This window comes from Rhinopithecus roxellana, chromosome 11, assembly GCF_007565055.1.
Source record: "Rhinopithecus roxellana isolate Shanxi Qingling chromosome 11, ASM756505v1, whole genome shotgun sequence".
NCBI lineage: Eukaryota > Metazoa > Chordata > Mammalia > Primates > Cercopithecidae > Rhinopithecus > Rhinopithecus roxellana.
In genome coordinates, this window is record NC_044559.1 from 62,022,047 (window position 1) to 62,047,669 (window position 25,623).

The 25,623-nt window shown below is 40.3% G+C and overlaps 2 long non-coding RNA genes across 2 annotated transcripts in view; one reads left to right on the forward strand and one right to left on the reverse strand.

Annotated features, from left to right (window-relative positions):
* LOC115900394 overlaps positions 1-25,623 on the reverse strand; it is a 93,339-nt gene that overhangs the window by 22,155 nt on the left and 45,561 nt on the right. The gene's annotated exons all lie outside the window — the stretch shown is intronic.
* Positions 1,098-24,719, forward strand: LOC104675165. The gene is made up of 2 exons (XR_749732.2): positions 1,098-1,673; positions 23,123-24,719. It is a non-coding gene; the product is annotated as an uncharacterized LOC104675165 (long non-coding RNA).

A 25,623-nucleotide genomic window follows, 5' to 3' on the forward strand; every position in this document is an offset into this window, starting at 1 on the left:
TGTACGTACACATTTTAGTGTATGTATATTCTCATGTATTCTATGAGATTATGGTTAAGTGTATTCTATATTATATATTAAGAGAGTAAGAGAATAACTTACAGAGTTAAGTGTAAAAGGAGAAGTTATACTAAATTTTGAAAAGAATAACCTATATTATTTAAATATTTAATTCTCTATTGCCCCATGAAAACAGATGTAACTATTCATTAGCACTGACTAATGAAGGATTGATATGTTATTTCAGATCATCTATCAAAAAAAAATACCCTCTTTCCAGCATATAAAATCTTTCTCTCCCCATTGTCCTCAAGAGCTAGGACTTTATAACCTACTTTTATTTTGGTCCTAAAAATATTTTTTCTCAAAAATGCTTTAGAAGTAATTGAGATCTGGCCGGGCACGGTGGCTCAAGCCTGTAATCCCAGCACTTTGGGAGGCCAAGACGGGCGGATCACGAGGTCAGGAGATTGAGACCATCCTGGCTAACATGGCGAAACCTCGTCTCTACTAAAAGAATACAAAAAACTAGCCGGGCGAGGTGGCGGGCGCCTGTAGTCCCAGCTACTCGGGAGGCTGAGGCAGGAGAATGGCGTGAATCCGGAAGGGAGAGCTTGCAGTGAGCTGAGATCCGGCCACTGCACTTCAGCCTGGGCGACAGAGCGAGACTCCATCTCAAAAAAAAAAAAGAAAAAAAAAAAAAGTAATTGAGATCATTAGTAAGAAATGTATGCAGCTTTCTTGGAAATGTTATGAGTTAGGTCCTAGCAACCTATCTCTAAGGCTATGAAGCACTGACAGTTTGGTATCTATTTTATCTGCACCAACTGCCTACTTCAGAAACTGCTGTTTTGAAATATTGTTCTGGGCTGAATATCTATTGCAGTATGTATAAAGTGGAATTATAGCCCATTGCTACATTTGCTGTAGTTAATGGCGTGATGGATTATAGGTACTCAATCAGGCTGCATGGTTTAGTAAAGTAGCTGAAAGAGGAACATTTGTTCTCTTTTTGTTTTACAATAATGTTTTTATTAGAAATATATGTACATTGTTGAAAGTTGGAAAATGCCAAAAATAGAAGGAAAAGAGTGAAAATCACTGATATTTTGGCTTTTTTGTTTTCAGATTTTTTCCATTATGAAATTGCTGATATTTCATCCTTGTGACCTATAAAATTGTTAATATCATATAGCTTACTCTAACGTAGCCAAATAATGTCATATATATTATTTTATGTATCAAAAAGCATACTAAACAGATTGTTTTATAGCTTACTTTTCTCATTTTTAACATTATAATTTCGGCATTTGTTCATAATATTAAACTTTTTGAAAACATTATTGTGAATGACTATTATATTTCAATATGTGGATGTACCACAATTTACCTAATGATTTACCTACTTTTGAACACAAGTTGTTTCTAATTTGTCGCTATTACAAATAATGCTCTGATAAACATCTCTATGCATAATTAATTTGTGTTTATTTCAGATTATTTTTATTTCTAGAAATGAGATTCTTGGTTATAGCTTAAACATATTTTCTTGGTTTTTTTGTTTGAGACAGAGTCTTACTCTGTCACCCAGACTGGACTGCAGTGGCGTGATCTCAGTTCACTGAAACCTCTGCCTTTTGGGTTCAAGCAATTCTCATGTCTCAGCCTCCCACGTAACTGGAATTACAGGCGCACGCCACCTCATCTGTTTAATTTTTGTATTTTTAGTAGAGACACGGTTTCACCATGTTGACCAGGTTGGTCTCAAACTCCTGACCTCAAGAGATCTGCCTGCCTCGGCCTCCCAAAGTGCTGGGATTACAAGTATGTGCCCAGCTGGTTATACATATTTTCAAGTCTATTGATACCCAGTGCCAGGAACTTGATTTCAAGAAGAAATATATGTTGTATGAAAGCAAGGGCTGTGTTTGCTTTTGCTTACCTGTTTCTGTAGTGGCCAGGCTTTTTGTCACATTAAAAGTACTCAATAAATTGCTCAATGAATAAATGTATGGCACACGCCACTGAAAAGAAAGAATGTCTCCAAAATCAGACAACTTGACATGCATGTCTGTTTTGGGTTGCCAGTGTTGTAATTCTACTCACACCAGTGGTAGTTCTTCTGAGGCACTAACAAGTAGTATTTTTCTGGTGGTTATGATCTCACTTTCCAGCTTCTCTCATGTATCAGAGATATTTTATAGAAGTTGAAAATTGGAACTCTCAAATTAGACAAGTTGTAACTTAAACTTAGAGTCCTCCACTAGGTAGCTTCTCTGGGCCTCAGTTTTCCTCCATGAAATGGGAAGACTGACAGCATCTACTTCACTGAGAGGTTGTGAGGATTAAACGAGCTCATTTTCATAGAGATGCATTACGGTGCTGAGCACACAGTAATTGTTCAATAAATGTTTTCTGTTATTTGACATAATTGAGAAACTCTGAAAATACTTTTTTCTCCAAAAGGGAGTATATAAGGAAAGATGATTATTCTATGTAAACATCTCAAAAAAGAGCCAAGAAGTACAAATGAGAAAATACCATTGAGAAAACAGAATTTTAAAAGATTTCGTAACCTTTTAAATTCCTCCTTGGCTTGTTTTTATTATCCCAGGTCTACTTCTTTCTAATAATTGGCAGACAAATCACGGACCAAAGGGCTCGTCTGGCAGGGGAGCCTGGAAGAGCAGCTGGGGAGATTGGTGTCCTGCCCCACCGCCAGTCTTCCCAGGGACTGAGAGAGAGAACAGGAAATTGGTGAGTGTCTGAAGGTCTACAGTGAGGGGGACAGGAGAGAGAATGCAGGGATGAGGTACAGACTGAGAAAAGACTGAGACTTGAAGAGTTTCCAATTTGGACGAGCTGCTGGCACTGTGTGCCTGGGTCAGTCACAGCGGGATATGGATGCTGACTACTGAGTGAGGATTGAGTAGGTGTGTGGGCAAGGGCAGGTCATGTCCCACTAAGGACTGGCAGAGGCTGGCAGCGCTAGGAGATGACCAGTCTTGGGGGAGGGAGTGCTAGTGTTGAAAACAGGGACCAAATCAAGCCTTTGTTTTCCCAGATGTGCTATACTCAGTCATTTAATCGATAGCTGTTCTTGAGAGTCTACTATGCGCCAGGTGCTGATGCAGGCCCATGGGTAACAGCACTCAACCAACAAACAGGCAAACATTTCTCCGTTTGTGGAGCTGTGTTCTAGTGGGAGGAGACAGACAATATACAATATATAAAACATACCCCAGTGATATGTATTAGAACATAATAGGTACCTTTTTTAAAAAAAAAGAGCTGAATAATGAGGGTGGTGAGAGTGGGTGGTGAAAGGGAAGTTTGCAATATTGATTGGGGTTAATAAGGGTAGGCCTTGTTCAAACAGTGGCATGAAAGCCAAGACATAAAGCAGGTAAAGAGCAAGCTAGAGTGTGTTCTGGGCAAACGTAAAGGCCTCAGGGTAGAAGTGTGTCTGTTTTTGAGGAAGGCCAGAGTGGCAGGAGCAGAGTGAGTGAGGGAGAGGATGGTAGGAAATGAGGGCAGGGAGATTAATAGAGGACCGGTTAGTAGGGACCCCAGGAGACCACTGCGATGTTGGATATTCCTGGATCAGAGTTTCTCAATTTATGCTCCACAAGTAATGTGGATTCTGCAAAAGAGTTTTCCTTGCCCTGTGCCCAGGCTGCTCAAATAGAATGCAGGCATAAAGAATACACCTGAATTTCGCTAGCCACTCTCCATGGTCTTCTTCTCCTGTGATGGGTGGAGAGACTTTCAGGGCAACCCTGTTCTAAATAGGAGGTGAAGGTGATATCCAGACAAATCCTTCCTGGGTATTTGCTTTGGGGATCTTGGGATTTTTGGCAGTATTGTAAGGCTCTGGTTCATGAATTCAGCCCTCTTGTTCCCATATCTGCAAGGGCATAACTAGGGTCCCCTCAGTCCTCTGGGTAATGTGACTGTCGCTGCAGACCTCAAGGTGGAAAGTTCTCGCTAAGGTGGGAAGGTCTCAGTCCTCAAAAGGAAATTGAAGGGGGCCGGGCGCGGTGGCTCAAGCCTGTAATCACAGCACTTTGGGAGGCCGAGACGGGCGGATCACGAGGTCAGGAGATCGAGACCATCCTGGCTAACACGGTGAAACCCTGTCTCTACTTAAAAATACAAAAAACTAGCCGGGCGACGAGGCGGGCGCCCGTAGTCCCAGCTACTCGGGAGGCTGAGGCAGGAGAATGGCGTAAACCCGGGAGGCGGAGCTTGCAGTGAGCTGAGATCCGGCCACTGCACTCCAGCCTGGGTGGCAGAGCAAGACTCCGTCTCAAAAAAAAAAAAAAAGAAAGAAAGAAATTGAAGCTGTGGCAGCGTTTTTACTAGAAGGATCAACTTAATAATTAACACAAATACTTAAAATAATGAAGAGGAGCTCGGTGTAATCAAGAACTATGATTATTCAGGATCTCTGTAGGAGTAAATGTATTATTTCAAAATTCTCCAGTTTTGCACTCCCATGGTTATTGCAGCGCTATTCACAATAGTCAAGATTTGGAAGCAACCTAAGTGTCCATCAACAGACAAATGGACAAAGAAAAGGTGGTACATACACAATGGAGTACTATGCAGCCATAAAAAAGAGTGAGATCCTATCATTTGCAACAACGTAGATGGAAACGGAGATCATTATGTTAAGTGAACTAAACCAGACACAAAGACAAATGCCACATGTTCTCACTTATTTATGGGAGCTAAAAATTAAAATAGCTGAACTCATGGAGATACAGAGTTAGAAGGATGGCTACCAGAGCCTAGGAAGAGTAGGGGAAGAGTGGGGGGCACGTGGATGTGATTGATGGGTACAAAAAATAGTTAGGAAGGATGAATAAGATCTAGTATTTGCTAGCACAACAGAGTGACTATAGTCAAAAATAATTTTATTGTACATTTTTAAATAATTAAAAGAGTATGCTTGGGTTGTTTGCAACACAAAAAATAAATGCTTGAGGTGATGGATACTCCTTTTACTCTGATGTGATTATTATGCATTGCATGCCTGTATCAAAATATTACATGTACCCCATAATACATCTACTATGTACCCACAAAAATTAAAAATTAAAAAACAAATCTCCAGCTTTGGAGTCAAACGCTAAAGCCATTTATTTACATTTTAAGATTTGGGGGATGAAAAATACAGCATTATGCTTTTAACAGCTCTTTACAGCTTTACCATTTTTTAACCTCCATCTCAGGCTTTTTGTGCTTAAGTATATGTGTTCTCTTTATGGAAACCCAAAGCTTCCCTTATTTAAATTTCAAGGATGTTAAAACATTTTAATATTTCATTACAATTAATAAAACAGTACATTAAAATGTAGAGTCTACATCATATACTTCTTTTTTTTTTCTTCTTTTTTTTTTTTTGAGACAGTATCTCGCTCTGTCGCCCAGGCTGGAGTGCAGCGGTGCGATCTCGGTTCACTGCAAGCTCTGCCTCCTGGGTTCACGCCATTCTCCTGCCTCAGCCTCCCGAGTAGCTGGAACTACAGGCACCCGCCACCATGCCTGGCTAATTTTTTGTATTTTTAGTAGAGACGAGGTTTCACCATGTTACCCAGGATGGTCTTGATCTCCTGACCTCGTGATCTACCTGCCTCGGCCTCCCAAAGTGCTGGGATTACAGGCATGAGCCACCGCGCCTGGCCCTGTTTTCTTTTTTAAAAAATGTTTTCTATTTTTAATTTACCCTTTTAACTGAACCCGTTTTCATTTCATGTGAATATACAAAATGTATAACACTAAGAGTTAAAGAAAATATCAGAAAACTCTGCCAAGAGGTGTCAACTGAGTAATAACAACCTAGTTGGAATTAAGCCATTTTGACAAGCTACACTTTCTGAATGCTTATGTGTCAATTGCCTTAACAGACATTTATTTGTTGGTGTGACAGGCTGCTAACCTTAGATCGTATGCCCAGCCCTGGGTTTCCCCTTCCAGATAAAACTCTGTAATCAGACCAGCTTGCTCAGACACAGTGCCTGCCTACCTAACCCCACCCTGCCAACAGCAGCTGCTGAGGAGTAAGACTGAAGTTACCCAAATGCTCATCCAATAGGCTCACATGTTAAAGACCAAATATTCCCCCCGGAATATGATCTCCTCAGTCCTCTCATCTCCGGAAATAGAGCTACCATCCTTTTAGTTGTTCAAACTAAAAAGCTAGGAATAGTGCTTTAATTCATATCCCCCCCAACCATGTAATCTAATAAATCAGCTAATTCCAACAGCTCCTTCTCCAAAAGATGTCATGACTCTGTGAGCTACCTTCCATTTCTACTGCTATAATCCTGGTCCACACCTCATCACACCTTACCTCAGTTATTGTGATAGCTTTCTGTTTTATTTTATTATTTGAATTTCATTACTTCATTTTATAAGAGACATGGTCTCGCTCTGCTACTCTGGCTGGAGTGCAGTGGTGCAATCATAGCTTACTGCAGTCTTGAACTCCTGGGCTCAAGCGATCCTCCTGCCTTAACCTCCTGAGTAGCTGGGACTACAGGCACATGCCACCGCACTTGGCTTATATTTTTATTTTTTGTAGAGATGAGGTCTCACTGTGTTGCCCAGGGTAGTCTTGAACTCCTGGCCTCAAGCAATCCTCCTGCCTTGGCCTTCCAAAGTGCTGAGATTACAGGCATGATCCACCACTCACGGCCCCATAGCTTTCTCAGTGATCACCATATTCCCAAACTTGCACTTTCTAATGGCCGTCAGAATGGTTCTTGGAAACCTATATCAGACCATTTGACGCCTCTGTGTGAAATCTACATCTCTCACTGCAGAAAATAAAACCCAAATTCCTTACCTTGGCCTACGAGACTGTTACTTGACCAGACTTTTACATACTTTTCTGACTTCACCTTCAGCCCTAAATGCCATGCTCCGGTCACTCTGGGCCTTCCTTTTGTTTTCTGAACCCATTCAATTTGTTCCAGCCTTGGTATAAGGTGTTTCCTTTCCCTGGAACACTCCCTCCACCCGCTTGTCTTCTTAAGGTTGGATATGTTATTCTGATCTCATCTTAAATTACCACTTCCTCAAAGAGGGCCGGTGTGACGCCCCAGTCTAAAGTAGCCCCCACCAATCTGTCTCTATCCTATTTTAACTTTCAAGAGGATACTTTTCCTGTTTATTTTTTTTTCCTAGCTGTCTCCCACCCAGTCCCAGAATGTGAACTTTATGAGAGCAGTAATTTTGACGTGCAGTTTTCCGCTATATCTCCAGCACCTGGAATAGTGCTTGGCGAGTGGAAGGTGTTCCAGAAATACTCAGTGCATGAATAAAGTTTTCTCTTGGTGGGGTTGATTTCCATCTGAGTTGGTTCTATCATGGGTTGGTTATCTTTATCTTCTACTCTAAACCGTCTTCCTCCCTGTCCACTCATCTGATAACCTACATGCCCCATTCATCACTAGGGAACTCGGCACAGGAAGGGAGTGGGTGAACTAGCATAAGTGGAACAGCTGAATTGAAAAGACTCCAAAACTCATGCCCTGCTGCATACAAATTGTTAGCAATATCCTTTTGCTTATTAGAATATTCTGAATTGATATATAGATGTTCTAACGAAAATTTATCTCTTTATAAAGCGCTTTGCTATCTCTGCAATAGAGAGGGAAGAAGCATTGTTCTGTTTCTCACTGAAAAAAGAATATTACAGAAATGATTTTAGAAGCTTTAAAAGTGCTTTTGAAATGCTATTTTAAATACGGAAATGCTGTTTTAAACATGGAGAATTAAAGTCCAGAGCCATATCATCTAGCAATCTAACAAAAGGACACATAACTTTGGGCTTTGAAACTAGACTATGAAAAGAGGCTAGTTTTATATTTTAAGCCATGTCTTCCATGAGTGGGTATTTTTATATTGATATCTCCCCCACTTTCAATAGCTTATTAGTAATCTAATATTTTTTTCTGATTGTAATAGTAGCGCATACTCATTGTAAAGTATTTGGAAAATACAGACGCAATAGTGCTTTGGCCGGATTAGAGTTTAAGGGTGTGTGTTAAAGCCCGGTAGAGGAACATGTGGTGTGAGACAACACTGCCCCCTAGAGGTCTTTATGTGCCGCGGGCTGACCGGGCCACCCAACCACCCGAGAACGTCCCTCCGCTTGGTGAAGGCTCCTGGACAACTCCGGTGATTTCAAGGGGGCAAGGAGTCTTGTGAGAGGGAACTCGGTCCTGACCCGCAGTGGGCTTCCGTCATGATGGGCTGATGATTCGGGCTCCTCAGGGAGGCTGAAGTGGAGGGAGAGTCATCGGCCCCTGAGAAAAGAGGCTCTGGCCAGCAGGGTCAGCAGGACCGCGTTCCTGGAGGCAGTGGCAGGCCCGCCCCACCCCCACCCCCAACCCCAGCCGGCCTCCCCTCGCTGTGCCTGTGAGCGAGGCAGGAACAGAGCCACCAGGGTGCCGCGGGGAGGCGGTGAGCGCGCTCCTGGTCGTCAAGGAGAAAGAGAACGCCATGCATGGGCCAGCTGAGGAAGCTTCCAGAAGCACAGGCAGCGAGCTGGGAGCAGCACAGCCTGATGACTAACAGAAAGGCAGGAAACGGAACCCTTAGATATCACAGAAGGGCAGCAGCAGAGACACAAGAAGCGATTCTGACTTCATGGCTCCAATTTTACAGGAAGAAACTAGGGAAGGGTCTCTTGGGACAAGAGTAGATATTCACAATTAATAGGGGGAGTGGGGCCTGGAGCCCAAGGACTTGTATACTTCCTGTAAATTTGATATGTTTTTACTCATTGCTTGGTTATGGTGGGAGACAGTTTTCACAGAAAAGTAAAAGAGAGAAAAGCCTTCTATAATCCAATCCTAGCGAAACAACTACATTTTTACCCTTTTGATAGATTTTCTTGGAGTCTTCTCCCTATGCATATTTTGTACTGTACAGTTTTATTTCCTACTTTCCCATTTATAACATAAGTACTTTTTGTTATTAAAAATACCTTTAACTCTGGAAAACAATTTGAGGGTATCTTATAAAGTGAACACGCCATATGAGCCAGAAATCCCACTTCTACATATTTACCCTAGAGAAATAAAAACTTATGTTCACACAAAATCCTGTGCATGAATGTTTATAGCAACTCTATGCATCAGCAAACACCGGAAACAACCTGAAGATCTTCCAGTGGGTGAACTGATAAACAGAAATACGTCCATGCAATGAAGTACTACTTAGCGATAAAAAAAGGAATGCACTATTGATACACACAAACAGGTGAAACTCAAAGGTACTAGACTGAAAAAAGCGCGTCTCAGAAGATTACATACTGACGATTCAATTTATGTGACATTCCTGAAAAGGCAGAACTATAGGTTTGGAAAGCAGATCAGTGGTTGCCAGGACTTAGGGATGAAGAGAGGGTGTGGCTACAAAGATATATCAAGAGGAAACGTTTTGGTGTGATGGAACTGTTTTTGATTTTTATATTCTTGGTAGACACACAAAATCTATATGAGTGCTAAAATTCATAGAACTGTGTACACGAAAGTCAATTTTATTGCATGCTAATTTAAAAACATTTAAAAATAAAATAAGCTTTAAATGCCTTTAAGACATGATTTAAAATAACTTTAGAAAATTCCAGTGAGAGACTCATCCCATAATTTAGGCACCCCTCCTGATACTAGACTGCTGCACTGTTCCTATCTCTGTATTAATAAAGCTGTACTGGAAACTCTGGGGGCATAAATCTTTGTCCATATTTAAGATGTTAAAAATTAGGATAGAGTTCAGAAGTGGAAAGATGGAGACGATGGGTATAAATGTTTTTTAGAACTCTTGATATCTGCCGCATAATTGCTTTCCCATCATGGTTGTGTCAATTGCCCCTCCCACCAGCAGTGACTGAGATTAAATGGTTTGGGCCTTCTTGAGTATATGAAATTAGAAGACATATTCAGGGTTGGTTGGGGAATTGTCTCCTGGTTGGGGTGGGGTGGTGGAGAAATAGGAGAGAAACGGAGGTGGGTGCGCATGTAAACCAGCAGAGAAATAGGCCTTCACGCCTGAGGGTTATCTGCTTCAGGTTTTTGTGCTTCCCCAATAACTCCAATTTTGCTCCTTACCACTTTCTTTAGGATTGATTTTTATTTTCTTATTTCTTCTTCACCCTCTCTTCTGGCCATAGTGTAGGAGCAAAGTTAGGCTACCAAAGCAGCAACACTATCCTATGTAGTCAACCAAGCAATGTTTTAAAAACACCAACCATATAAAAGGCACTGTGCAAGGCACCCCTGCCCTCGGGGAATTTACAATGCAACAGGGAAAGGTGAGGTTAGTGTGACTTCCCCACCCAACACCACCTTTCTCCCTCCTAAGTTGCTAATGATAATGATGAAAATAATGTCATCATCGGGTATTGTTTAGCCATTGGAAGAAACCACTTGGCATCGAGTTCATCAAGGCATACGTCACAGATGTGAAATCAAAGCAGGCCTAGCAAGGATGAGTGCATTTAATTGAATGCGTTTCAGGTAGAGAAATGCCATGTGCAGAAGTGACAGCCTTTGGTAAGGAGTATGGAACTGTAACTATTTCCCCTTGATGACCTTGCATGAAAATGAACAAACAGCATTTGAAAAGCTCCTCTCCTGAGGTGACTAGAAGGTGACTCAACCGTCCATTTCCATGCATCAGCTTGCTGGAGAAAATGGAAAGGCCTATTCCCCAAAGCAGTGTTTGTCTCACAGAAATAGAGATATTATGTGTAATAAATGGGGAAAACTTGTGAAATGAAACATCTGTTCTGCATGCTTAAGCACCAAGGCACTTGCAAAATATGAATTTTTACTCCATATTCCAAATGCTGCGATGATGAGCTGAGAATGAGTTTGGAAGGTTCATCTCTTTCCAATAAAAAGGTTCATCATGCCTCTCTGACTTTTATAATTATTTTGGAACATTTTCAATAGGAAATTGAAAGAGAGAGGAGGGAAAGAATGATGACAGAACTGAAGAAGAATTGATGAAAGAGTCCAAAAGCTAAAGAACTTTCAGAAAGGGATTTGATGTGGAGTCAGCAATGCCTTCAGCTAATTTAACCAAATCAACAAAGCCATTAAAATGTATAATGATTTTTATTTTGCTACAAATCTATGTAGAATGAAAGGCACCTTGTGAAATGCAGTATCTTCCATATTTAGAATCTAAGCACCTACATAGATGTTTGGGAAAACAGAACGTGGCTATTCTTTTATTGAATATTTTTAGAACATAATGCTACTCCCCCTGCTCACTCTACTGCAATAAACACTTTATTCTCTCTGGATGCCCTCAATTTCCCCTACCAGGTAGCAGCTGTGTATCACTCTCCAATGTACTGTTGATTTTCAATCTAGACCAGTCTCCAAGGTTATTATTGACTTTAAAATATACGATACCAATTTGCAGGTTCCACCAGATATCCAGGTGTGAAATTTTTTGAGGCCAATTTAAAGAACAGACTATCTTTTTTTCTTACCATGGTGCTGCATATTATTGTTGCTAATGCTACACCTAAGGAATTTCAAAGCTCGTTTCCAAACATCATCTCATTTGAGCTTAACCAGAACTGGGAGATGGGCTGTGCAATTACTTTTACCCAGCATTCCAAAAGGGGAAAAATAAGCATCTGAGAATGACTTTCCCAAAGTCACACAAAGAACTAAGACAAGACACTACGTCTCGTAACACCTGTTACTCTGTTTTTCTATTGTATTATATACTTTATGGTTGAATATAACCAGACAAGTCTTCTTCCTTGAAAACTCTCAGGAGAAATGTTCTCTAGTCCCAATCCCTTGTCTAATTTCTGCTTAAACCCATATCCTGTCCCATTTCTCCTTCTCAGTAGGCATGTGGGATCCCGCACTGCAGATCCCACATGCCTACCAAGAGAGTAGTGACCTTATAGAGTCCCACACAGCGGTGTAAAGCAGTGAGAGTCACGTCTTGGGTCCATAGTGAACTGATCCAACCATGTGCGTAGTGGTCAGAGGGGAGTTTTTAACCAGCAGTGGACAAAAGTGGGTCACATCAGCAAGGTTGGCACTGCAGCAAAGTGGCCATTGGGATGATAAAGGGACAGTGATGCTCTTGTCCCAGTGTGGATGTTGGGACAGCATGCATGTTGCTTTCTGTGATGGTATCCTTCATGGCACATGATGGCACAGTCATTTCTCCTAACTCTGGAACACCAGGTTTCCTCCTCGACTCTCTTACGATTCTCAGGTAAGAGAGGAGAGACAAGTGTGAGGGGATAGGAGGAAGCAGAAAGGAAATGAATGGGCAGAGATGACATAAAAGGCATATTCAATGAGGGATTGCCAGGGAGAAAGAAATAGATCCCCCTTTCTTTGACATAAATTTCAAATAATCATTTTTATCAAAGACCATTTCCCCCTTGGGGATCTTGAGGGGCAGGTAAGGCCACCGCCTCAGTGCCTGTGTTTATACTTATGGATACCCGCCTGAGACACTGGATGTGTGTTGGAGGGGGACTGTGGTCCTGCATTAGGTAGGTGGGTGCTAATGAGCTAATGAACTTTAGTTCAAATTGTAAAAGCAAACTGACTGCTGTTCCCCAAAGTTGATAAGGCCTGGGTGATGCTTCTCAGACTTTCATGTGCCTACGAATCACCTGAAGATTCTGATTCAGTGGGTTTTGGGGTGGAGCCTAAGATATTGCATTTCCAGCAAGTTCCTAGTGATGCTTTGATGCTAGTCTGTGGACTACATAAGTAGCAAGGAGCCAGGGACATTCAGATTACACTATATATGTGGTTTTGTGCCCTGATTTTTTTTTCCTTTTAACCTTTTAAAACTTTTTGCTTAACATTTTACATGAATGTATTCCCTATGATATTAATTATTCTTTAGACTCATAGTTTTTAATAACTGTGATATTTAGTTAATTGATGTGTAGTGATATATTTGATCACCTATCTTTTGTTTGAAATCTAAAATGCTTCCTGTTTTTACCTGTTGTAAATTATGATGTCATGAGCATCCTTATGTAAAAATCTTTGTTGGCTTCTCTGCACCAAAAGTTGCAACCAGGTCAGAGCATTCCATTAGGGAAAAAGAAAGAGAGAGAAAGAGAGAAAGAGAGACAGAGAGAGAGAAAGAGAGAGGAGAGGAGGGGGAGGAGGAGGAGGAGGAGGAGGAGGAGGAGGAGGAGGAGGAGGAAGAAGAAGAGGAGGAGGAGGAGGAGGAGGAGAAGGAAGAAGAAGGAGGAGGAGGAGGAGAAGAAGAAGAAAGGAGTGGAGAGGAGGAAAAGAAGAAGGAAGAAGAAAAGGAAAGAAAAAGGTATATGAAAAGTTGAAAATACTGTTTTAAAACAAATACTGACTGATCCTCTAATATCCACATCTAAGGCACTTGATGACAGGAATTATAGAATATTAAGAAAAATAGAGTTTTTCTTTCACTTCTGCTGTAACATGTACTTGGAAACTATGCCGTAAAGTATAAAGCTCGAAAGTGGCTGGAATGTCTCCATACAATGTATTGTAATTACAGATTGTGCTCCAAGATTTGTTATAACTTTGTGAGGGGAAAAAAACACAAGCTGTGTTTTGTATATTAAACATTAAAATTATAGGCTATATCCTATGCAATGGAAGGAAAATATGCCACATACATTGAATTTTTTAAAATGACCATACCATAATTTTGCATAAAAACTAATAAACAAATTGTATTAAATGGGAAGTAGTTAATAATTTGGCCTCTCTGGTTTGCTGCTGTGTCGCCAGGTCCTGGCTCTCATTAAGGTGACATCTAGCCTATAGGGCATTGAATAGAAAAAAGGCATTTCTTCTTCAAGCACTTAACTTCCATCCAGCCAAAGCTTATGTGTATTGATTTTGTTGCAAGACACTGTACTGCCATCTGCTAGAAAATGGTGTAGCAATAAAATACAAATGTAAAATGTCTACATTGTGAATAGTACTTCCTAGATGTGGTGCACAGTCTGCACAACCATAGGCACTGGCCTACATCTAAATAGATTTTTCTGGAATGAAAGAATGAATGTATTCTATTGATTCTGGGTATGCTTTGAAGCTGTCATCTGTCGGTACCCTCTGTGGTCACTAGATAGGAAGTTGGAGAATATGCAAAGTGATAAAGAGAAGGGTAATGGGAAAGTCTAAATCAGTGCTTCTCAAATTTTAACGGGCATATGAATCACCCGGGAATCTTGTTAAAATGCAAATTATAATTTGGATGTGGGGCCTGGAATTCTGCGTTTCTCACAAGCGCCCAGCTCTCTTATCACCTGATAAGAATGCTCTCGGTCCATAGGCCACATTTTGAGTAGAAAGACTCTCAAACAATGATCAATCTTGACTTCTTGCTAAGTAAATATTTTTTAGTAAAAACTGTCACTCCTAGTTCATTGAAATTGATTCAGTATTCTTATTAATTTCTGTGTTGGATTTTGGAATGGAAAGAAACTTCCAGGTGATTCTAATGTGCAGCCAAGGTTGAGAACCACTGATCTAGTGAAAAGTCATGCACTCAAAGCACCGGAATGTAGGGACTACCTGTAAAAGGCATTCACAAATGAAAAACATCAAATAACTGTGATTTTAAATTTTAAAAAGAGAATTATCCGTCTGAAGATATTTATCACCACATGAATGAGATACATTACTAAGTATTGCAGGTGTGTCCAACCTTCTGGCTGCCCTGGGCCACGCTGGAAGAAGAATTGTCTTGGGCCACACATAAAATACACAACACTAACAATAGCTGATGACCTAAAAAAAAAAGGGCGGGGACCGTGCATAGTTTTCATTATATACACCACCACAGATAAGCAAAATAGTCCTTGCATTCAAAAGGTTGGACACAGCTGGAAAGAGTTTAGAGGCCAGGAGAGCTCTATAGGCAGAAATACTTTGGGGATGAAGGTAATGGGAGGACACAGGACAAGACGCTGCCCTTCCCCCCTCCACCCCCCCTCCCCCCCGCTGGTGTCTCAGGTGTGGCATGAGCACACGTGACAGAGGCAGTGAGCACCTGGGCTAAGGATAGCTATTCTACTCCTCTGGCATTGTGCTTCTTATGGAGTTGAGAGTTCCTCTGCACTTTCTTGTGTATGCCATTGGCCAGATGATAGTACTTTGCAACTCCAATCAATCAACATGCTTGCAGATGGTTACAATCTTGCCGTTTTCCCATCCATGATAATCACATGGCTGTATCTTAATGCCAATTTACTGAGTTGTATTGCTAGGGGCTTTCTAATTCCCACAAAAGATTGTTAAAGCCCTCAGCCATTTTCTTACTTAAAATCATTAAAGGTAGCTTTAGGTATGTTGAGGAATGTGTGTGGATGATACAGCATTTCTCCTCTGCCTGGAATTTTTCTTCCCTATTCCCGCTGCATTCGCTCATCTACGCTCCATCTCATTTTAACAAAGGATTGGTATTTTAGAAAAACTCAGATTATCTTTGGGGAAGTGAGCGCCGCCACTTGTATGGTGATTTTTAAAGATATACTCTCACGTTCTTTGATGCTTCTCCCCCAAAGAGATGGAGCTACATTCCCCTTTTCTTAGTGTGGGCTGGACACAGGTTCTCAGTTCTGGCAGGAGGGATGAAATGTCACTTTTGAGATTAGGTTATTGAAAGACTGTAGCTTCTGTCTTGAGGAGTGCATGCTCACTTTTTCACTCTTAAACTCCTCACTCTGGGAAAAGCCAGCTGCCATGCTATGAGGCAGCCGGTGGAGAGGCTCACGTAGTGAGGAACTGAGGACTGCCAGCAGCCGTGGCAGTGAGTGCAGAAGCAAATCCTTCCCCAGTTGAGCCTGCAGATGATTATAGCCCTGGCAAACACCTTGACTGCAGTCTTGTAAGAGATTCTGAGGCAGAACCACCCAGCTAAGAAGCTCCTGGACTCCCGACTTACAGAAACTGTGAGATGACACTTGTTTTTTAAAAAAATTGGTAAGCTTGGCTGGGCACAGTGGCTCACGCCTGTAATCCCAGCACTTTGGGAGGCCGAGGCAGGTGGATCACAAGGTCAGGAGATCAAGACCATCCTGGCTAACATGGTGAAACCCCGTCTCTACTAAAAATACAAAAAAATTAGCCAGGTCTGGTGGCGGGCCCCTGTAGTCCCAGCTACTCGGGAGGCTGAGGCAGGAGAATGGTGTGAATCTGGGAGGCGGAGCTTGCAGTGAGTCGAGATGGCGCCACTGCACTCTAGCCTGGGTGACAGAGCAAGACTCTGTCTCAAGAAAAAATAAAAATAAAATTGGTAAGCTTGAGGATAATTTGTAATGTAGCAATCATCAACTGACACAACTTGCCTGAAACAAAATATATTTTTCAGCGAAGAACCTGCTACTCTAAGCTTTCTGAAACTGGCTCTGTATTGAAAACTAGAATGGAAAGGAATGTTTAGTGTCAGGGTAAATTCATGGATCAGTGGACCCGACAGAAATGCTGTGTGTGTGTGTGTGTGTGTGTGTGTGTGTAAAATACATCTCACTTCTTTGGAAGTGAAAGATGAATTTTTGGAAAAACAAAACCACAAATCAGTTCTTTGTTGTCATTGAAATCATTTGATAATCCTAAGCATGCCTACACACTCCCAGAATAGTAGAAGATGGTAGCTCACAAGACAAGGAAGACTGGTAAAGCTACTGAGGTCTACGGGAGCTGCCCTGTAAGTCAGAGGTGCCCACAAGTTGGAGCCATTAGGTTTTAAATGACAGAAACCCAATTCAAGCTAGTAAGCAAAGAGAGAATTTATTGTCTTACACATCTGGGAAGTCCGGGGCTACAACAAGCTTCAGAACACCTATTTACATAGTTCTCCGTCTCCCTCATCATCTGGCCCTGCCTCCCTGTTTCTTTCCTCAACTTCTTCTGTGACAAATCACTTTCTTTGGGCACCAGTAGCCCAGCTTCTCATCCTGAGTTTGCCTGCTCCATGGCAAAAAGCGCATTTCTCCTAACAACAATTAATCCAACCCTAGGAACATTCTGATTGACTGGCTTGGGTTGTAAGACTTTGGCAAGGGGAAGGTGGTGAAGATGTAGTTGACAGGTTTGCCTGGACCACATGGAAAGAGAGGGAGTGATTACCCAAAAGACCCAAGAGGAGGGTGAGTGACAGGGCTGTTAAACAAAAATATAATCACTGAAGCTCCCTACAACCTGAAGGCTTGATGAGAATAAGCCATGACACATGGTTGCTGTCGTATGGTTGCTGTTCTAAACAAATGGTTGCTATTCTTATGGTGCTTCAGGGAGATGCAACTAGAGGCTCAGGTTCTAGGCTGAGTTAAGCCAGGAATGAGGTTTTCTTCTAGAAACTTCTGGAACTAAATTACTAGCAAGTCCCTGGAGAGGTTAGCTGGCCCTCCATGTCTATTCTACTTAAAGCCGTTTGACTTATAAGTATGAGAATTTAATTCTTCTCCACCCAGCAAGAGAGAAGAATGAGGTCTATTTGCCTTTATGGTTCTAAGATAACTCATTTATAGTTTTAAAACACAGGGAAATTAAGGATGTAGGAATGTGTGGAGGTGGTAGACATCTGCTGAATTTTTTTCATAAGAGAGTTTGAGTTGAGATTCTGACATATGCAACCAAGATATCCTAATAAAGCTGGTTCTAAAGAGATCCAGATTTTCATGTTAGAACTATAATGAATGAGATTTATGTGCTTTTTATGAAACTTTATATTAGCAATTAAAATATTTTGCACTGGAGGATCAGTTCAAGGGCAAATCTATGCAAAAATGTTCCAACTGAACCCTATGTATTTAGAATCACAGTGTGTTAGAACTGAAAGAGGCCTGAAAGATCCTATTTAACTGTTTTTTCCTTTTAAGTGAAGAGAAATATCTTTTCATAAGTTTAATGGCTATTTGTATTTCCTTTTTTTTTTTTTTTTTTTTTTTTTTTTTTTTTGAGACAGAGTCTCGCTCTGTGCACCCAGGCTGGAGTGCAGTGGCCGGATCTCAGCTCACAAGCTCCGCCTCCCGGGTTTACGCCATTCTCTAGCCTCAGCCTCCCGAGTAGCTGGGACTACAGGCTGCCCACCACCTCGCCCGGCTAGTTTTTTGTATTTTTTTAGTAGAGACGGGGTTTCACCGTGTTAGCCAGGATGGTCTCGATCTCCTGACCTTGTGATCCGCCCGTCTCGGCCTCCCAAAGTGCTGGAATTACAGGCATGAGCCACCACGCCCGGCCCTGTATTTCTTCTTTTGTGAATTGCCTTTTAAAATTATTTCTCATTTTTCTATTGGAACATTACTTTGTAAATTATTTGTAAGTATTTTTATATGTATAATATAAACATATTATCTGTCATATACAATATGCATCTTTCCTTTTTTCCATGTTATAGTGCTGCTTTTTATATATACATGAAGTTTTAAGATTTTTGTAAATTGATTTATCTCTTTGTAGATTATATCTTAGTGTTTATAACTAGCAAGAAGACTTCCCAATACCCAAATACAGTAAATAGCCACATATTTTAAGTTCTTTTGCAATTTTTTAAGTTTTATTGAATTTTAAAGATCTGTCTTTAATTTAATTATATATGTCTCTAACAAATCTGAAATTTAATTTGCGAAGTAGGCATCTAATTTTATATTTTCCCAAATGGTTAGCCAAACATTGCTGTACCATTTATTAAGTAATCTGTTTTTCCCTATTCAACTGAAATGCCACACTGACTTAATATTTAATTTGTTTATTTGAGGCAGGAGAACTTCTCAAAACATTTATTAACAGAACAATGTTTCATGTAATTAGCATTTGACTTAATAGCTCAATTTGAAGAATGGAAAAAATAAAGGGAAATGATAGATTTCAGTACTACGAACAACATTTGTTGGGACTTTTGAAGGTAGATAAATTGGAAGAAAAAGTATTATGTTGCTTTATTTTAAAAGTAGAAGCTAGCAATTTCTAGCTGCATTTGAGGACTTTATTTTCTCTTTGCATTTTCTTCCCTGTCATCTACAGATTTCCTAGCAGACTTAACATCTGGCATTGGGGAATCCTTAAACCCAGGGAAGGAACTGCGGGCAGGAAATTTTCTGTGAATGTTAGAGTTGGGAAAAGGGGAGATGCAATAAGGGATGTGCTTCCTTAAGATGATAAACTCTATATCCACAAAGCCCCTGGCTGGAATTCTGGGTTGAATTGTATCTTCCCCAACCCCCACCGAAAAAAAAAAAAAAGACATGCTCTTTAACATATCTTCCTAACCCCCAGTATCTCAGAATGTGAACTTATTTGGAAATAGGATCATTGCAGATATAATTAGTTAAATAAAAATGAAGTCATACTGGAATAGGGTAGGCCTCTGGTCCAATATGACTGGTGGTCTTATTGGAAGATGGCCATGTGAAGACAGAAACATACAAGGAGAAGACCATGCAATGATGAAGGCAGAGACTGGAGTTATGCAGCTGAAAACCAAGGAACACCTTCTTATGTACTTAATTTGTGTCAGATTTCACCATGTGTCAAAGATTGCTATGAAACCACCAGAAGCTAAGAAGAGAGGAAGGATTCCCCTACAGGTTTCAGAGGGAACACGGCTCTGCTTACACCTTAATTTCAGATGTACAGCCTTCTAGTTTGTGCTACTTTATTATGGCAGCCTTAGGAAACGAATGCAGCCCACATGATATTTAATGGCCTCATAGCTTCTGACACCAAAATGCCCCCAAAACACCTTTGATCCGAATTTTGTCCAATTTTGAACACTTATAGGAGATGATATAACTAGAATATGATGAGATACTTATTAAATAAAGCCCAATGACTCCATGGATTCCAAGTAAAAGTTAAGTAAATCCCTTAAAATCAGAGCTGGAATAATTGTTCTGCCACTCATTAGCTCTGTGACCTTAAGCAAGTTATTTAATTTCTTGGGACCTCCGTTTCCTCATCTGTAAAACAAAATGTCTACCTCAAAGGGTTATCATAAAAACTGGACAAAGTAATGATGCATGGAAAAGTACTTACAACAGTACTTGACATAGAGTGAGTACATAATTAATGATCATCATCTTCTTCTTCTTTTTCTTCTCCTCCCCCTTGTCCTCCACCAGTGCAACTTAACAAATTCAAAATGATAGTTTATCACATAATTGCAACAATGTGCTAGACACTCATATAAAGACCCATTGTAATGCAGTCATTTTGCAATGGAAGTTTGGCCATGTGACAAGAATGTGCCCCTGATATGTCTCCTTGAAGGTTACTATGAACTGAATTATGTCCTCCCCTGGCAAACTCATACGTTGAAGCCCTAATCCTCAATGTGATTGTATCTGAAGATAGGGTCGTTGGGAGATAACTAAGGCTGAAGGAGTCATAAGGGTAGCACCCTGATTCTATAGGACTGTAGCCTCATAAAAAGAGGGAGAGAGAGAGAGAGAGAGAGAGAGAGAGAGAGCTCTATGACAAGCACCGAGGAAAGGCCACATGAGTATGCAGTGAGAAGGCAGCTGTCTGCAAGCCACAGAGTGCACTCACTAGAAGCCAACCATGCTGGCACCCTGATCTTCCTCTTCCCTCTTTCAGAGCTGTGAAAAAATTAATTTCTATTGTTTAAGCCATCCAGTCTATGGTGTTTTGTTATGGCAGCCAAACTGACTAATTCACAGATTCAGCACTCAAAGGATTAAATATATATTACCTCTTGGAACAGACAACGTGGATCTCCCTACTTGGCTGTATCCTCCTTCCCTACTAGTCTTCTAAATTTGTGGTGCCATAGGGCCCTCTTCTTTGCTATATCTATGTCCTTACCCTGGGTCTTCTATCTCAATCCAGCCCAAGGCTTTAAATATCATGTGAAATGGTTTGAATGTATGTGTGCCCTTCAAAATTCCTATTGAAACTCAATCCCCAAAGCAGCACTGTTAAGAGGCAAGGCCGTTGGGAGGTGATTAGGTCATGAGGGACCTGCCTGTGTGAATTAATTAGAACCTTATAAAAGGGATGGAGGGAATTAGTTAAGCTCTTTTTGTTCTTCTCCTTTCTCCCATGTAAGGATGCTACAGTGAGAAGATGCCAGGTCCTCTTCAGGCACCAAACTTGCTGGTGCCTTGATCTTGGACTTCCCAGCCCTTAGAACTGAGAGAAATAAATGTCTATAATTTATAAATTACCCAGTCTGTAATATTGTGTCATAGCAGCACAAAGTGATTAAGACATCGTATGTATACTGATGTTATACAAATTTAGTCCTCATCTCTTCCTTCAACTGCAGGCCTATGTGTCCAATTTTCATCTTGACTCTTCCACTTGGATGAATAGTAAATAGCCACCTCAAATGTTTTGAAGTCCAAAACAAACCCTTCATTGAACTGTTTGTTCCCTCTTTCCAACCATGCCTTGTCCATGTGGACACCCCCAACCCAAAAGTCATCCTTGATTTCTTTTTCTTTAGCCCCTCTGCCCACATCCAACCTGTCAGTAAGTCTTGTCAGTTCTACTTCCAAATTATATTTTTAATGTTATTCCTATTTCTCAGTTCCACTATCACCACCACAGCTACTTCCTGCCATAGTCTCATTTCTTGCCATAGTCTCCTAAATGGTCTCCTTATCTCTAGTCTTGCTGTCTTACAAATTCCTCTCCACTCAGTAGCCAGAGTTATCTTTTTTAAAATATAATTTTAATTTTACAAAAAAAAAAATACATGTGCAGAGTTTAAGCAGGCAGAGTTCAACAAATGATATCACCAAAAGGAAACAAACAAACAAGACAAACCAATACTTTCCGGGGAAATAATTTTTAATGCTTCAGCTCAGAGTTATCTTTTTGTTTGTTTGTTTTTGGTTAGGTTTATTGAGGTATAATTTGCATAGAGTAAAATTCAGCAATTCACATATTTAGGTATACATTCCAGTGACTTTTGACAAATGTATTTGGTCATGTAACCACTATAATAAAAATATAGAATATTTCCTTTACCCATAAGATATAGATGGATATACATGTAGATGTAAAAGATACAAAATCTCCTTCTGTTGCCCTTGAACTCCTGGGATCAAGCAATCCTCCTGCCTCAACCTCCCAACTAGTTGGGATTACAGGTTTGAGCCACCATGCCCATCCCCATAAGTTATATTTCAGTACATAAACTGAATCATGTCAACTCTTTAGGCAAAAAGCCTTCAGTGAGTTTCTTCTAACTTAGAATAAAATCCAAACTCTTTGTCAGGGTCCTTGAAGCCCTACAAAACTCACTTCCATTTACTTCTCTGAACTCCCCTAATAACAAGTCCCCTCACTCAGCAGGGCCCTGCTCAGGAGTTTCAATCTGCTTCATGGACGTTCAACTTGCTGCTCCCCTTATCTGGAATGATCTTCCTCTGATATTCCATCCACCTTACCTTTTCTGATCTCTTTATTCAGAGTAGCTTTCAATTCACCTCAAGTAAGTTATTAATTATTTTATCCTATTTATTTCTTATCACAATTTGGGATAATTTTGTTAACGTATCTTTTTGCTTGTTTATGTCTTAGACCACCAGAATGTAGCAAGATAAAGGCAGGACCTTGGTCCATTTATGCAACACTATATTCCCAGCTCCCATGATATTATCTATTCTGCCACACAGAGGATCTTCATATTAGGTTGAACTATTTGGAATTACCCACATATGACCATTTTTGACCTACAAGAATGGCGATTTCATATGGTTCATTTGGTTTATAAATTTTGCTGAATAAATGAATGAACTGAAATTTTGAGTTGCTGCCACTAGGAAGAGAGTAGACAGTTATATTTGGGTGTAGTTAGAAAGGGTTCACTCTCCTGAGTTCACTCGATCACTTTTTATCCTAAATTGCCACCCAAAGTACCATCGTAATTTTCCACTAGGAAAATTATTCATTAAAACAGATAACATGAGTCACTTAAGTGTAAAACTTAAAGATAATACTTCTTTAAGGAAATCTACCAGAAGAAAATATTTTTCTGATTTTTAAAGTTTAATGAAACATAATTTACATATAATGTAAATGGCTAGTAATTTACATACGATGGCTAATTTTTAATTTTTCATGATTTTTGTTGGCAGGCAACATGTTGGACCTTCCTGAGCTTCTCAGAAGAGAGAGGGTTTTCTTTTGAGGCAAATTTGATAGTACATTTTGATAGTACAGGAGGAGGTACTGCATGGTGACATAAAAGCGCCAGCTTTGTTAGCAGGACCACCTGGCAGGGATGCAGGTTGTGCCACTTACCAGCCAGGGGACCTTGAGCCAGCTGCTGGGCCTCACTCACCCTGTTTCCTCAGCTGCAATTGGGATGAACAGACTGCCTGCTTCAGGGTTGCCTGAGGCTCACATTGGTTAATAATGTAAAACGCTTAGCGCCGTGCCTGGCATGGAGAGAATTCTCATTAGATGATACCTCGGCTGGGCTCTAGGAGCTACAGAAGAAACTTCATCTCCGTGAGCTCAGCATGTTTCTAGCTTTCCTTTTTGTTTTCTTTTCAACCTTTCACCCAACTCAGCTTCTCAATCCCTAAATGACAAAGGTTTGGGAAGGAAGATCTGGACCAAGACTTGCATTTGTTTCTGATAATTAAATGTTATGTTTTCTTCAATCTAAATAAGTTTGCCTGTACAGCCTTGTTCAATGGTTGTTTTTTTTTTTTTTCTCTTCCTGATAAATGACTCTCAACTTATTTTCCCTCATTTAATTGCTTATCTACATACAGTGCCTGGAAGGAAATAAATTTAATGGCCCCTAGCAATTGGCCTTCAGGTATCAAGTTTAAGTCCCTTTAAGCAGAACAGCAAATTGAGCACAGAATGAACTGGTTTCATGGTAGTGTATGCAATTAGATGCAAGAATAGGGAAAGCAGGGTGCTTCAAGCGGTGACACAATTAGTATAGCACTGGGGGGCTTCTCTTTCCACTTCTTCAACTCCCCCTGGATTCTGCTGGCCAAAGAGTCAATGACATCCCTGAAAAATCTTCCCTCTCTTGTTTCTCTGATGCCACCTCTGTGTTCTCTGCCTCACTGGTCATGCTTCCTTTACCCCCCAAAATTTTAACTCTGAGTGTCCCAAACTTGTCTCATCACCTACCCCTGCTGCCCAGCTCCCCATCCTGTTCCCCTTCTGACACGGGCACTCTCCTTCTGATCTCTTGGGAGAGAAACAATGAAGGGATATTTGGCACTTTTATTTCTATTCAAGGAACCAGACTGTGAACAAGTTTACCATTTAGTCCTTTGGACTGTGTCTTGAATTCATCCCTCTTCTCCATTCTTACCAGCACCATCATCAGGATGGCTAATATTTCCTGAGAATCTTTCATCCAGGCATGATGCCAGGTGCACCAACTTACTTAATCCTCATAGCCACCACCTGAGCAAGCGCCTGTTTTATAAATGGACCAGTTTTTGCTGCTATTGTACAAGTTATATTCTTTCTATAACATCCTCCTTGTCCTCCTTCCACATTCTTAAAGAAACTTGCCCTTCCTTTAAAGTACTCAGGGAGCCCTGCATTGCTTCTTGAAGACTTCTCCAGCTTCATCATCTCACAGTGGTCTCTTTTTTCACTAAATGTTCAATATGCTTCACATAAATACCCCAAAGTTAGCACAGAATTGTTCTATGGCTGTCATATATATTAAAAATAATTAAAAGTTCACTTTTTCTCCCATTATGGGAAGGATACATGCTCCTATTAGTAAATTTAGTAGGTAGAAAAAAATTATCACTATCTAGACTGCTTTCCATTTAGTCTTTATGCATTAGCTTTCTGTCTGCCTATTTTTATCTTGTGTTTGTAGCTTACTATTATGAAATATGCATCTCCATGTTCACTGTCAACATTATTTACAATTACTGAATAATATAACATGGTGTGGATTTACACATATTCTCTATATTTGGATTAAAGGAGACAGAGTATGTGAAATTAAATGGGAGAAGTATCTGACACATAACAGGCAATACAAATATTATCACATAGTGTCAATTTATTTGTGAATATTGAAAGCTCTGAAAAAGAAAAAAGTTTTTTTTTAATTCCCCTAATTACTTATTGCAGTATTGTGTTCATGCAAAATGCTCAATCATTTTGGAGAAATAACAATTTTTTTCCTCATCATGAAGTAAGGTATGCTCACTGCAAAAAATAAAGAGGAACATACTAAAGAAAAGAATACTCCCATGTAATCTCAGTCTTCAGAAATAATCTTTTGTAACACACACTGCTGGTGGGAATGTAAATTAATTCAGCCATTGTGAAAAGCAGTGTAGCAATTCCTTGAAAAATTTAAAATAGAATTACCATTCAACCCAGCAATCCCATTTTTGGGTATATACTCAGTGGAATGTAAATCATTCTGCCATAAAAACACATGCACGTGTATGTTCATTGCAGCACTATTCAAAATAGCAAAGACATGGAATCAACCTAAATGCCCATCAATAGTAGACTGAATAAAGAAAATATGGTACATATTTACCACAGAATACTAAGCAGTCATAAGAAAAGAAAAAGATCATGTCCTTTGCAGCAATATGTATGGAGCTAGAGGCCATTATCCTAAGCAAAC